We start from the raw sequence: 12,679 nt of genomic DNA on the forward strand, positions 1-12,679 counted from the left end.
CTATGCTTCATTGAGACAACTGCCTGTTAACAAGGTGTGTATGGTAATGGCTATTCTGTATGTTTTAAAACTGACAAGACAGTGCTCTGTTTGTGAGATACCCCCATCTGTAGGGCCATCTGTGAACTGGTCAGTGTGCGGAACCATTGTTTCCTGTGTTACTCACTGAACACACATCTGTGAACAGCAGGAGCATAGTGTGAGGATTGCAGCCAGTACATGGTGATAGTGATGAGTTACTGCCATCGCATCCCTGAATGGACATATGTCACATGAGACAGTGGTGTGACAGACATTCTCAGTGACATGCCAATAATGGGCCACTGTTCATAGCTGCAGTCACAAGGCTTCTACACGTTGTACAGATGTCATGCAGTATATATGGATGTGTTGTGCTCTCTCTGCAAATGTATACCATATGTTGTGTTGGGTTGATGGTCATATCTATGCATGCTGTTGTAAGTAATCCTGAATGCTGTTGACTATTACTAAGCCATATCTGTGTTTAAACTGCAACACCACAGGCTGTATGGGTTTGGAGGTCCTGGCAGAACCTCCTGTCCCACTTCAGCTGGCCATGGCACCAGGCACCAGCACATCTGGGGCCCAGCCTTGGACCTCCACCTCTGTTGGCTCTGCACTGCCTTCTGGTGGTACCGCCACTGAGGATGGGGCTTGTCCCCACTGGGAGCAGGTCCAGACAGGGACATGTCTGCTGTCGTACAGCCCCAGATGTGGTGCGTAGGGGGCTCAATAAGGGGTTTTGATGCCAGATACGCCAGCTCAAGGGCAGAGTGTCACATTTACAGGGTGACGCTGCCCCTCCTAGACAGCCCCCAGCACTGCCACCTTTGCAGCTGTTTTGGTGCAGTGGTGGCTGCCCATGGCTGAGGACCTCCATCCCACTGTTTCCATCTGGGGCTCATGGGCTTGTGAATGCTGAAGACCCCTCCCCGTCTGAAGTGTATCCCCCCACATGTGTCATATAGCGACCCTGTATGCTGTCTTGTCTGTCATCCTACCCTACCTATCCTCCACGAGCATTCCTACTCTCCTTCCCCCACATCCCACTCTCACCCTACAGAAATAAAAGGACAATCGGTTCCAAGAACAACATTTGCCCCATGCATAGCTGTCCATTTCACACATGTGTCCACTGGACATATGTAACCCTTTTAATATGCATCACAACATACTCCAGTTGTCCTCACCCCTGTCTCTCAGGTGCACGATCCTAGTATGCACATGACTCCTAAATGTTCCAGGTACACATGATGCGGACAACCCCACTGGACACACAACACTACCAGTCCCTCTATGGTTACCCCATATACCTTTATCATGATGATGATGTCACACACAGCACCTTGCAAGAGTACTGTTCTCATATAATAATTTGAAAGGAACTGTTGTGTTAATGTAAATAACATGCACAGAGTGATGTATGTGGTCAATGTACAAATGTTTGCATGTATGACTGACACATGTCTGTCTGAGGGAGTCTTGATATTACAAAGGACAACACCACTGCATAATATAGGTATTGCTGGTCTTTCCCTTTTCATTCCTTTGTAATGCTTTGTTGTCACATGGGATGTTCCTGATATAGCTATATATATATATATATATATATATATATATATATATATATATATATATATATATATATATATATATGTATCTATATGCTGAACATAAACACTCATACATGCATCTACATGATGGAATACATTTCCTATACTGTTGATTGACTGTACTGGATGATATGCTTGTGATAAGGTCGGATGTCTGCATATCTGCTGTGGCTTAGTGAAAGGAACTGTTGTGTTAATGTAAATAACATGCACAGAGTGATGTATGTGGTCAATGTACAAATGTTTGCATGTATGACTGACACATGTCTGCCTGAGGGAGTCTTGATATTACAAAGGACGACACCACTGCATAATACAGGTATTGCTGGTCTTTCCCTTTTCATTCCTTTGTAATGCTTTGTTGTCACATGGAATGTTCCTGATATAGCTATATATATGTATGTATCTATATGCTGAACATAAACACTCATACATGCATCTACATGATGGAATACATTTCCTATACTGTTGAATGACTGCACTGGATGATATGCTTGTGATAAGGTCGGATGTCTGTATATCTGCTGTGGCTTAGTGATAAATCACAATAGCTGTGTGTGCAGGGTCCATATGCATGGCCTGTGAACATATGTTACTCATAAATGCTGTATCATATTCTAGCTATATACATGTGTATATTTACAGTCACATATATATATGTATATATATATATATATATATATATATATATATATATATATATATATATATATATATATATATATATATATATATATATCTATATATATATATATATATATCTATATATATATATATATATATATTTTTTTTTACATTACTATATACAGCTATATCTGTATATGTATGCATATATATATATATATATATATATATATTTATATTTTGCTGTCTATGTTGTTGTTTGTCTTTCGGCTTTTCCTGGTTAGGGGTCGCCACAGTGGAACTCCAGTCTACTAATGATTGGCAGTAGACTTTCACAGATGCTGAGGTGCAAGCTCGACGTTCAACCTTCAACGAAGGCACACCCATATACGCATGTCTTTCAAATGCCCACCCAACCATGGGGAGGACATGCAGACTCCACACAGAAGGCACTCCCCGCACTCCAGCCAAGAATCGAACGGGAGAACCTTTTGCTGTGAGGCAACAATGCTACCGCTGCACCACCGTGGATGTGTGTATATATATATATATATATATATATATATATATATATATATATATATATATATATATATATATATATATATATATATATAAATATGTATACAGATATGTGTATATATATATATATATATATATATATGTATATGTCTGTAACATATGTATATATATATATATGTGTGTGTGTGTCTATACATATATGTATGTCTGTAAAGCAATACATACCCCACGCAAACACACTTACACATGCTTACTGGTGTTTATATATGCTTGAGCTGCTTACTAGTGCCTTATTCATTATGACACTGACACTTCACTCCAGTTATCTTTTAATTGATATTTTGCAGGTTATACAGTGGACAGATGTCACAATATGTTCATGTATGGATTACTGATGGTAAATGGTATGTGATACAGTGGGATTCAGTACGGGAATGTCTGTTCATTAGGGGGTTGCTCTAACCAATGCACTATTGCTGTGCTGCTTCATTCGCATATATACTCATATCCCCATGGCTCCTGGTTCCCCAAACACACACCCCAATGTCTCCCTAACACTACTGTCATCCATTCTCCAGTCAGAATTGCGGTGTATCCACACCACTACACATTGGCCACTCCCTACTCCTCTAGACCCATCCCATCGGTTGACTCACTCCACGTATCCTCAGAACTCCCAGACGTTTAGTCCACAAACATTGGTGACATGAGCGACCAAAAGAATACTATTCACAATTTTTGGGTTGTCCCACATGGGACACACATGTGTTTATGTCAAGATTAGACTCTATACTTCATTACATCCTTACTCCCGTTAACATGGCACTACAATTAATTAATATGTATGACCATGTGGTAACACAAACGTTACACATGAGAGCCTAATTATGTACGTGTTTGGTGTATTTCTTTTACAAATAGACTGGTTTAGTGATTGGTGTTTTTGTAGCAGGCAGATCACAGGAATGATTCCATGTGTGGGGAAGTCCTCACATTTGATTATTTTCAGGACAGCACTGACTTTGGACATTGTACTCACTTCTGCATTTTAGCAGTTTTGTCCCATCCCTCTTCTGCAAAACCTATTATTCTAACAACTGTCAAGGTTTGTAAGGGCACATTCATGTTATTTATGTCTGCAAATGGAGTGAATGTGTTACAGAGAATGTACTTCTGCATATTGATGTCTGCATGTGTGTATGCATATATACCTATAACGAACTCGCTGACCTCCACAGGGCGGTCCAATTAGAACCAGCCCATCCAACCCTGGTATGCCTGGCTCCATAATTTCATAGCCATAGTTCCTCTACCCCACCTATGTTCAAAATACATATATACCTTCCATTGTCCACTTGTTATTGCAGCCATGACACACCTCCACACATTGCCCTCTCCAGAGCGTTAGGGGCCCTTCACGTATGTTGTCCCACCCCATGTATTCTCGGGTCTATATTATAACACTGAAGTTCGTAAACATCGAATGTTATAATATCGAACCCTATACACCGAAATCTGAAAACATCGAACAGTCAGAATAGCGAATTTTTTCTCAGGAAAAAAAATCGCTATTCCGAGAAACATACACACAACACAAACATACAAAAAACAGCAATTCACACACATACACTTAAAATCCTACATCTAAACCTAAACTAAACTTTACATACACTACTAGCTATCCACTTACCTTAACCCAACCCTAACCCTAAGGTCCGTCACTATTGCACACTCACCTCACCTGCTCCCTAACCCTAACTCACCTAACCCGCCCCCTAACCCTAACCTACACACAATCACACACCTTAGCTGTCCCGTGCCCTAACCCTAAAGTCCGCACAACCGCACACTTACCTGACCCACTCCCTAACCCGCCCCTTAACTTACACAATATCACACACTTAACTGAACCCAACCCGTAGTGTTCCAACATATCGAACGCTGAAAATAGCGAAGCCACAGCAACGGCCCACCGAATTCTTTCCCTGGGAAAGAATTCGGAGTCCTGCACCTTCACTGTTTTCAGCGTTTGACGTTACGGGTTCGATATTATAACATTCGATCTTTATAAAATTCGATGTTATAATATAGACCCTGTATTCTCAGGCTCTCCCACCATTTAGTCCTTGAACATACCTGCCCTTGCTTGTGTAATGGTCGGAAGGCCAAATGGTTTATCTAATTTTTAGGTAGTCCCACCAGGGACTACCCTCTGTGTGTAAAGTAGACTTAGCAAATCAACAATGTTACTCCCACTGGTAATATCCTGCCTGTGGTGTGAGTAGCGTGCTTTGCTCACTCCTGCCCAGCTGGATATGGCATACACTGACAGCGCTATATAATACTGGGGTTGCTGTTGATTCCCTTCTCATTCCTTTTGTATTCTTTATTGTTACATCATTCTTTCTTCATAGATAAATATATATATATTATATATCTGTATATACTTATATACATTTCCTATGCTGGGCCCTGCTTAGACCCGTGCAAGTGCACTCAGACTTGCTTACTGGTACTTATATGTGTTTACTGCTGCTTATTTGTGCTTACACCTGCTTACTAGTACCTTATTCATTATGACAGTGTCACTTTGCTTGAATGATATTTAAGTTAAATATCTCATGCAATACTCTTATGTCAGTTTTATGGCAAAACGATATTCATTCTGCATGGAAAATGATATGTGCTATTGTTGGGCTTGAACTGTGAATGCCTGTTTGTTAGCCGGATGCTCTAAACACTACACTATTGACACTTACGTTGAGTCTGCATGTTTTTCTCTTTTTGAATGAATATGATGTGTAAGCTACGCTCGGTGGAGGGCAGCAATGTGCAGACATGCTGCGCTTTGCTTACACCTTCGGTATTGCAGCATTCGAATGTATAATAGGGACACAGGGACAGGGAATCTAATTGTGAAAGTTGTAGGGATAGGGCTCAACATTCCACTAAGTGCTTGTGTGTTTACTACTTCGTGTTTATTTCACTGTTTGTGGACACTCTTGTATGCTTAGCATACATTTCGGGATCCACGGACACTGAATTACTGACTTACTATAAGGGGCGGGCTCTACTAGTAGGCATAGTAGGTTGTGCAAGTGTCAGGGCATGTTTATGCCTCCTGCAAACAAACCGCACTTTTGACACAGGAACCAGCTGTGAAAACATAGTAAATGTCAAAGAAACAGCAAAGGTTCCAAGCATGGTGTAGTTCAAAATATTTAATGGGTACAAAAAATACACAGGGTAAGCACTTTCACGGACCAAAGCTCCGCTTCATCAGACCGTAATAAAGCATGTCAGCAGTTACTCAACATTTAATCAACATTTAAATCTGTTTCATCCAATACAAATCAAGTTTGAGAGTGATGTAATAATTGGCATTAATTAATACAAGTGTACAAAAAAAGTATATATATATATATATATATATATATATATATATATATATATATATATATATATATATAAAACTTGTAGTTACTGATATGCTTGGACTGATAGACGAGAATAAATATAACCATCTCATTCATAAAAAAGCATGCTTACATATTTGGTTAAAAACTCAAACATCCTAATAAAAAACCTTAATAAAAAGTGTTTGACTACACAACATCTGAGTCAACTTATTTAAAACCTACTAATGCTTCAATGGTCTAGCTCTTAAAAATGGTTTAAGCGAAACTCTGCTGTTTAAACCAGGATACCTGTCAGCTTGTAGTTTTAGTATCCACTTCTGCTCAACAGATTCAGTTCTATTGTTGAGGTTTCCCCCTCTAACATTGACATGTAAAGTTTCTACAACAAAAAACTTAAACCTATGTTCACAGCTTTCCTTCATCACATATATAGCTAGGGCATTAGACTCTTTAGAGTTCCTGATGTCACGAAGATGCTCTAAAATCCTATCTTTGAAGGGTCTGTTCGTTTTGCCAATATAATATGCATAGCATGTCATACAAATACTAAAATACACTAGATTCTTGGTATGGCAGTCAGCATAAAAATCAATATTAATAACAAAACCTAGCTGTGGGTGTGTAAAATTACCTCCTGAATAGATATACACCCAAGCTATACATCTTCTACATGTGAACATGCCCACTCTTTCTGACTGCACATGAGTGTTATGTTTCAGGGGTCTATAACATAGTTGTTTCTTCAAAGATCTATTATTTCTAAATGTAAAATCTGGTTTATTATTGATAACACCTCATAACTCGGGTACTGTTAATAAAATGTCCCAATTTGTCTTAATGACATTACATGCCATATTAATATTGCTGGCAAATGCCAAAGGCATGTTTATGCCTCCGTTGAGCACTTGTACATGTCCAATGCCCTCGCACACGTTTCCTGTGCATGTCAAGGTTGCGGCGGCGTGCCCTCATACATATTCATATGGTGCTGCTGTGCCATCTGTAGTGAGGACGCTTGGCGCAAGGCTAAAACCATCCTTGCGCCGAGCTTCTTGAATCCCGGTGATTTTATATATATATATTAGATGAAAGAAAGTAGTCAGAAGACTGTGATGCAGGGATGCAAGCCCCCCGCACACCCCCTACTTAAATATACGAACTCTGAGATCATGCTACACTGAGAATATGGGATGTTTTCCTATTCCCTGCTGTAGCACGATCTTGGAGTTGGTATATTTAAGTAGTGGGGGTGAGGGGGTGCAGACCCCCCACATGGGGGATGCAGGGTGACTTGCCCCCTGCATCACAGTCTTCTAACTACTTTCTTTCATCTAATTTTACACATGTTAAAAAATCGATGTTTTGAAACATCGACCATATGGTCTTGACCATATGCAGTTCGATGTTTGAAATGTTCAATCTTTTAACATGTAACTATATATATATATACATACACACACACACACACACACACACATATATATATATGTGTGTGTGTATGTGTGTGTGTGTGTGTGTGTGTGTGTGTGTGTGTGTGTGTGTATGCGCATAAACAAACATACATACATACAACACATGTGTGTTTATATATGGATCCCTATCATATAAGAAAGCTCATCTGACTGAAACTCAAAGACTGAAATTTCAAAAAATTTCAAACGACTGAAAAGTCACTTGACTGAAACCCATAAGACTCAGATTCAACATGCTGAATTTTAAACTGGACCATATAAAACCAGACTAGTTGTATATGGTCCAGTTTACTATTTAATATGTTGAAATTCGGTAATATGGGTTTCAGTCAAGTGACTTTTCAGTCTTTTGAAATTTCAGTCTTATGGTTTCAGTCAAATGTGTTTCAGTCAAATGAGGTTTCTATCATATCATAGGGATCCATATATATATATATATGGGTCCCCTTTAGTTGACCGAACCGACGATTCCCCGACACGCGGAAAATGAAGACCAAACGACCGACAGGTAAGTTTACCGAAAGGGTGATTTGCCGACAGCGGAAAGACCGACAAGGGTAATGTGTGAGCGCGACTCGGTAAGTGTGCGACAGTGACGGAGTGAGGAGCGGTCAGGTAAGTGAGCGATATTGTGGGATTTTGGGTTAGGGTGTGGGAAAGGTGAGTGTGTGTTAGTGTCGGAGTTAGGGTTCGGGTAAGGTAAGTGTGTGATAGTGAGGGACTGTAGTTTAGGGATGGGTTAAGTGAGTTAGGTTTAGGGTGCGGGTGGGGTGAGTGTGCGATTGTGACGGGCTTTATGTTTTTGGGTGGGTTAAGTGAGTTAGGGTTAGGGTGCAGGTAGGTGAAGTGTGCGATAGTGTCGGACCTTGGGGTTAGGGGTGGGTTAAGTGAGTTAGGGTTAGGGTGCAGGTAGGGTGAGTGTGCGATAGTGTCGGACCTTGGGGTTAGGGGTGGGTTAAGTGAGTTAGGGTTAGGGTGCAGGTAGGGTGAGTGTGCGATAATGTCGGACCTTAGGGTTAGGGTTTGGGTTAGGGCTAGTGGCTATGCTATGTAGTGTAATGTGTTGTTTACGTTCGGTGTGTCGGTGTAATGGTGTTCGGTGTTTTGCGTTGTCGGTTTTTTGTGTTGTCGGTTATCTGGTCTCGGTGGTTTGTGTGTCGGCGAAGTGGCATGTCGGTATTTTAAAGTAGACCCATATATATATATATATATATATATATATATATATATATATATATATATATATATATATATATATATATATATATAGACACACACACACACACACACACACACACACACACACACACACACACACACACACGCACGCACACACATACATAGAAAACAGATATAGATATAGAGAGGTTTTATATTGGATCATTGATGTAAATTAAAGCTTACAAATGTTTCCGTTAATGTGGGATAGACTAAATAAAATCATCAATTCCCACCCTGATGAAATGAAGGACTGTGTATAGAATAAAATATAAGATTACTATGGGATATTGAAAGTTCATCCCTGATAGCAAGAATTAATTGAGTTAAGATTATGGAGACTGCATGTATTCTAAGACACCTCTGAATCTGTAAAGGCTGGAAGCACTACAGAATTCAGTGGGGGCAGCAATATTGAGGAGAAGGAGGACAGATCAATAGGGAAAGAGTGATTACAAGACAAATGGAAGGAGCATGTGGCCTGTCTTATTTCCCAGGGTATGCCTTAGTCTTTAGCGTTCTAGTATATATTCGTCTATAGCAGTCAGGGAGAGCTTAAGCAAACCATGAATTAGACTGACCATTTAATCATCAAATGGAGTAGGATAAAAGGTTATAAAAAGATGTAAAATGGAAAAGAGACTAAATGGGTTGGGTTGGAGAATAGGTTGTGCAGGGTAGCCTTTGAGAGAGCTTGAAATTGTACATTAAGATAAGCCGAGAACTGCTGGAACTGTTGAGGAGAAGTTGGTAGTGTTGGAGTTGCAACTGGGGAAGGGTAAAATTTAAAATATTCAGATGGATTTTGATTGAAAAAACACATTACAGGGGTATGAACTGAGGGACTTTTTGAGGATGATAGGGAAATGGATGAAGAAAGTGAAGCATCCAAATTACAAGCACTTTTTCCAGGCTCAAAATTGAAGTCATATGTATAGTCATCAAATATTTTGTTAATATTTCTGCATTGTTGACTCTCCTAACTTTCAGAAGCAAGGAGTTACAATGATGTTCATCACTGTTAAAATATTGTATTTCATCATTATTTATTTTCTGTGAAATCTTTGCAAATGTTATCATCTTTCTTAACATGTGCTTCTTCCATTAGTCTTTCTCAGAGTGAGGGTCCTAATGGCACCGTAAGTTCACTGTAGTCTTTACCATGTTAACAAACATGGAATATGTGGAGGTCTGCTGTATGATAGGCAAAAATGCCATGCACTGTAGCTTTAACGAAAAGTTGTGTGACAAATCATAAAGCCACAAGTCATGAATCATCACCCAAGTTTTTTAATTCTTCAACGCAACATATAATATCTATCATACCAACATGTTGCATTTTATAATATTGAGTAGTTTTTCCTGTCATCTTCATTTGGCTATGTTAATTGAAATTTCTTTTACTAATAGAGAGATATGTAATTTCTGCAGATTTTTGTGAATGGAATGTTCAATGAGGGATTTTATATATTAACTTCTGAGGTGAATTTGTGCCTTTTTTCAGTCAGTTCAGTGTTTGATATATTCTAGTTGTGTATTGAATGTTTTGTTAGGATTGTTCAGCTTTATATTTTAGTTATGTTAATTGCTTGTTTATCTATGTATTTTTAATTTGTTAGTTTAGATAGTTAAAAATCAAGTCAGTTTTGCTGTTAATGACATTTTCTGATTAGCTAGTTGGAGTAAGCATTTTGCAGTATTTTTTCTTTTATTTTTACTTTTTTCATGCTAATAAATAATACATTTTCAAGGGACAAATTCATTTAGACATTAGTATTGCTTTTTATAGGTTGTATGCTTCTATAATATGTAGTCACTTATTTTACAATAATGAATGAGAAATGATGGGTGTGTTTCAGTTTACCTTTCTATTTTGCTTTCTCTAACAAATTCAGTGTAAATTTGGGTTTAGGTTGTTATTTTAGGTGTAATAATGTAAGTGCAAGGGTCTCACTGTCTCTTTTGTATCTGAAGTATGCAGACTTCTAATTCAGCTTCTAGTGTATTGAATCAATGGCAGAGTATTGCAGAAACTTTAGCAGTTTTGATGATGTACCGAAGATGTCGATGAACTTCTAGCAACACAATAATAGTAAAAATAAATGTTAATGAATTGCAAGGAGTCTACATAAGCAAAAATTTACTGAAACAATATGCAAAATATACCTTAATATTTTCCCCTTTTATGGAAACAAATTTTAAGATAAACATGTAATGCCCAACATCTGGTATGCTCTCTCATACTGCAGATGAACATTTTTTGTTATGAGTGGCAAAACCCTAGGTCATGAACTGATTTCACTAAGGCTGCAGTACAAGGTGTATGTGTAACATAAAACCAAGACGTAAGGTACTCAGTTATCCATTTTTTTCTTTTTTATGTTGCAGTGATTGTATTGTATAGTTATGTCATTTGATTAATATTTTTATTTGGTTAGAATCAGGTTCATGACTAACTTTGGTTAGCTGGGACTGATTTAGGTTCACAGGTCATAGGTTCATAAGGTAATACTAGGCAATTGGCCTGGAGGCCAATATAAGCCTAGCCAAGAATTTTGCCCATGTTCCCTTAAAGTCAGAACCTGTTTCCCCTGTCCATCAGGGACACAGATGGGATCTCAGGAGTATATATATATTCTGTTTCCCAACCAGTCGTCCACATTCCTCTTAAAGAGGGCTAGATAGGTACTCTGCTTGACATGGAGAGGGAGTATATTCCATAGATGGGGGAGTCTTTGGGACACAAATCTATCCAGCCAACAAGTTTTATTAATGTCACAGACCAGGCCTTGCATGATGGGTTGTATGAGTTGAGCTTGTCTTATAGATATGCAGCAAGGTTAGGTTATTTTAATGTGTGTAAATGTGTGTGCATATGTGTGAGTGTGGGCATGTGTGTGTGTGTGTGTGTGTGTGTGTGTGTGTGTGTGTGTGTGTGTGTGTGTGTGTGTGTGCGTGTGTGTGTGTGTGTGTGTGTGTGTGTGTGTGTGTGTGTGTATGTGTGTGTGTGTGTGTGTGTGTGTGTGTGTGTGTGTGTGTGTGTGTGCGTGTGTGTGCGTGTGTGTGTCTGCGTGTGTGTGTGTGTGTGTGTGTGTGTGTGTGTGTGTGTGTGTGTGTGTGTGTGTGTGTGTGTGTGTGTGTGTGTGTGTGTGTGTGTGTGTAGTTTGTCTATGTAGTGTGTGATGTCACTTTTTTACTTTGCAGACAAAGCAGTTTTAATCTGTTTCAGTGCTGTTTTCTTATATTTACTTATTTTATTTAATATGGTCGAGGGTTGTCTAGTTATGTTCTTGCATTTTAGAGAATATCAGTGTCATTATTGGTCTGTGCTATGTGTGCACCTTAGTGCTGGAGATAGGGGGGTTTATGGAATTTCAGCAGGTTTGATGGAAGAAAATTTAAGAAATGCCACACTGGTCTACAAACAGAACAAACAATGATACTGGAATACAGACACGATGTAGTACCTTTTATTGTTCAAACACAGGTTTTCCAGTTACTTGAGATTTTAAGTTGTCATGATTCTTTCATCAGAAGTTATTAAGTTACTGATAAATATTTATTTTTAACTGGTTAAAACAAAAGAAATTGTAAAATGAAAATGTAAAAAAAAAATGTGCAGCTCGGATGTTTTGCATGACTCTTCACCTCAGAGACAGCCATATCGTGTGTGTGTGTGTGTGTGTGTGTGTGTGTGTGTGTGTGTGTGTGTGTGTGTGTTTATGTATTTGTGTGTATATACCATTGTGCACGTGTGTGTTCATCTGCTTTCAAGCTCACACTGTGACTT

This window comes from Protopterus annectens, chromosome 3.part0 (genome assembly GCF_019279795.1).
Source record: "Protopterus annectens isolate FY-2018-M chromosome 3.part0, PAN1.0, whole genome shotgun sequence".
NCBI classification, from domain to species: domain Eukaryota; kingdom Metazoa; phylum Chordata; order Ceratodontiformes; family Protopteridae; genus Protopterus; species Protopterus annectens.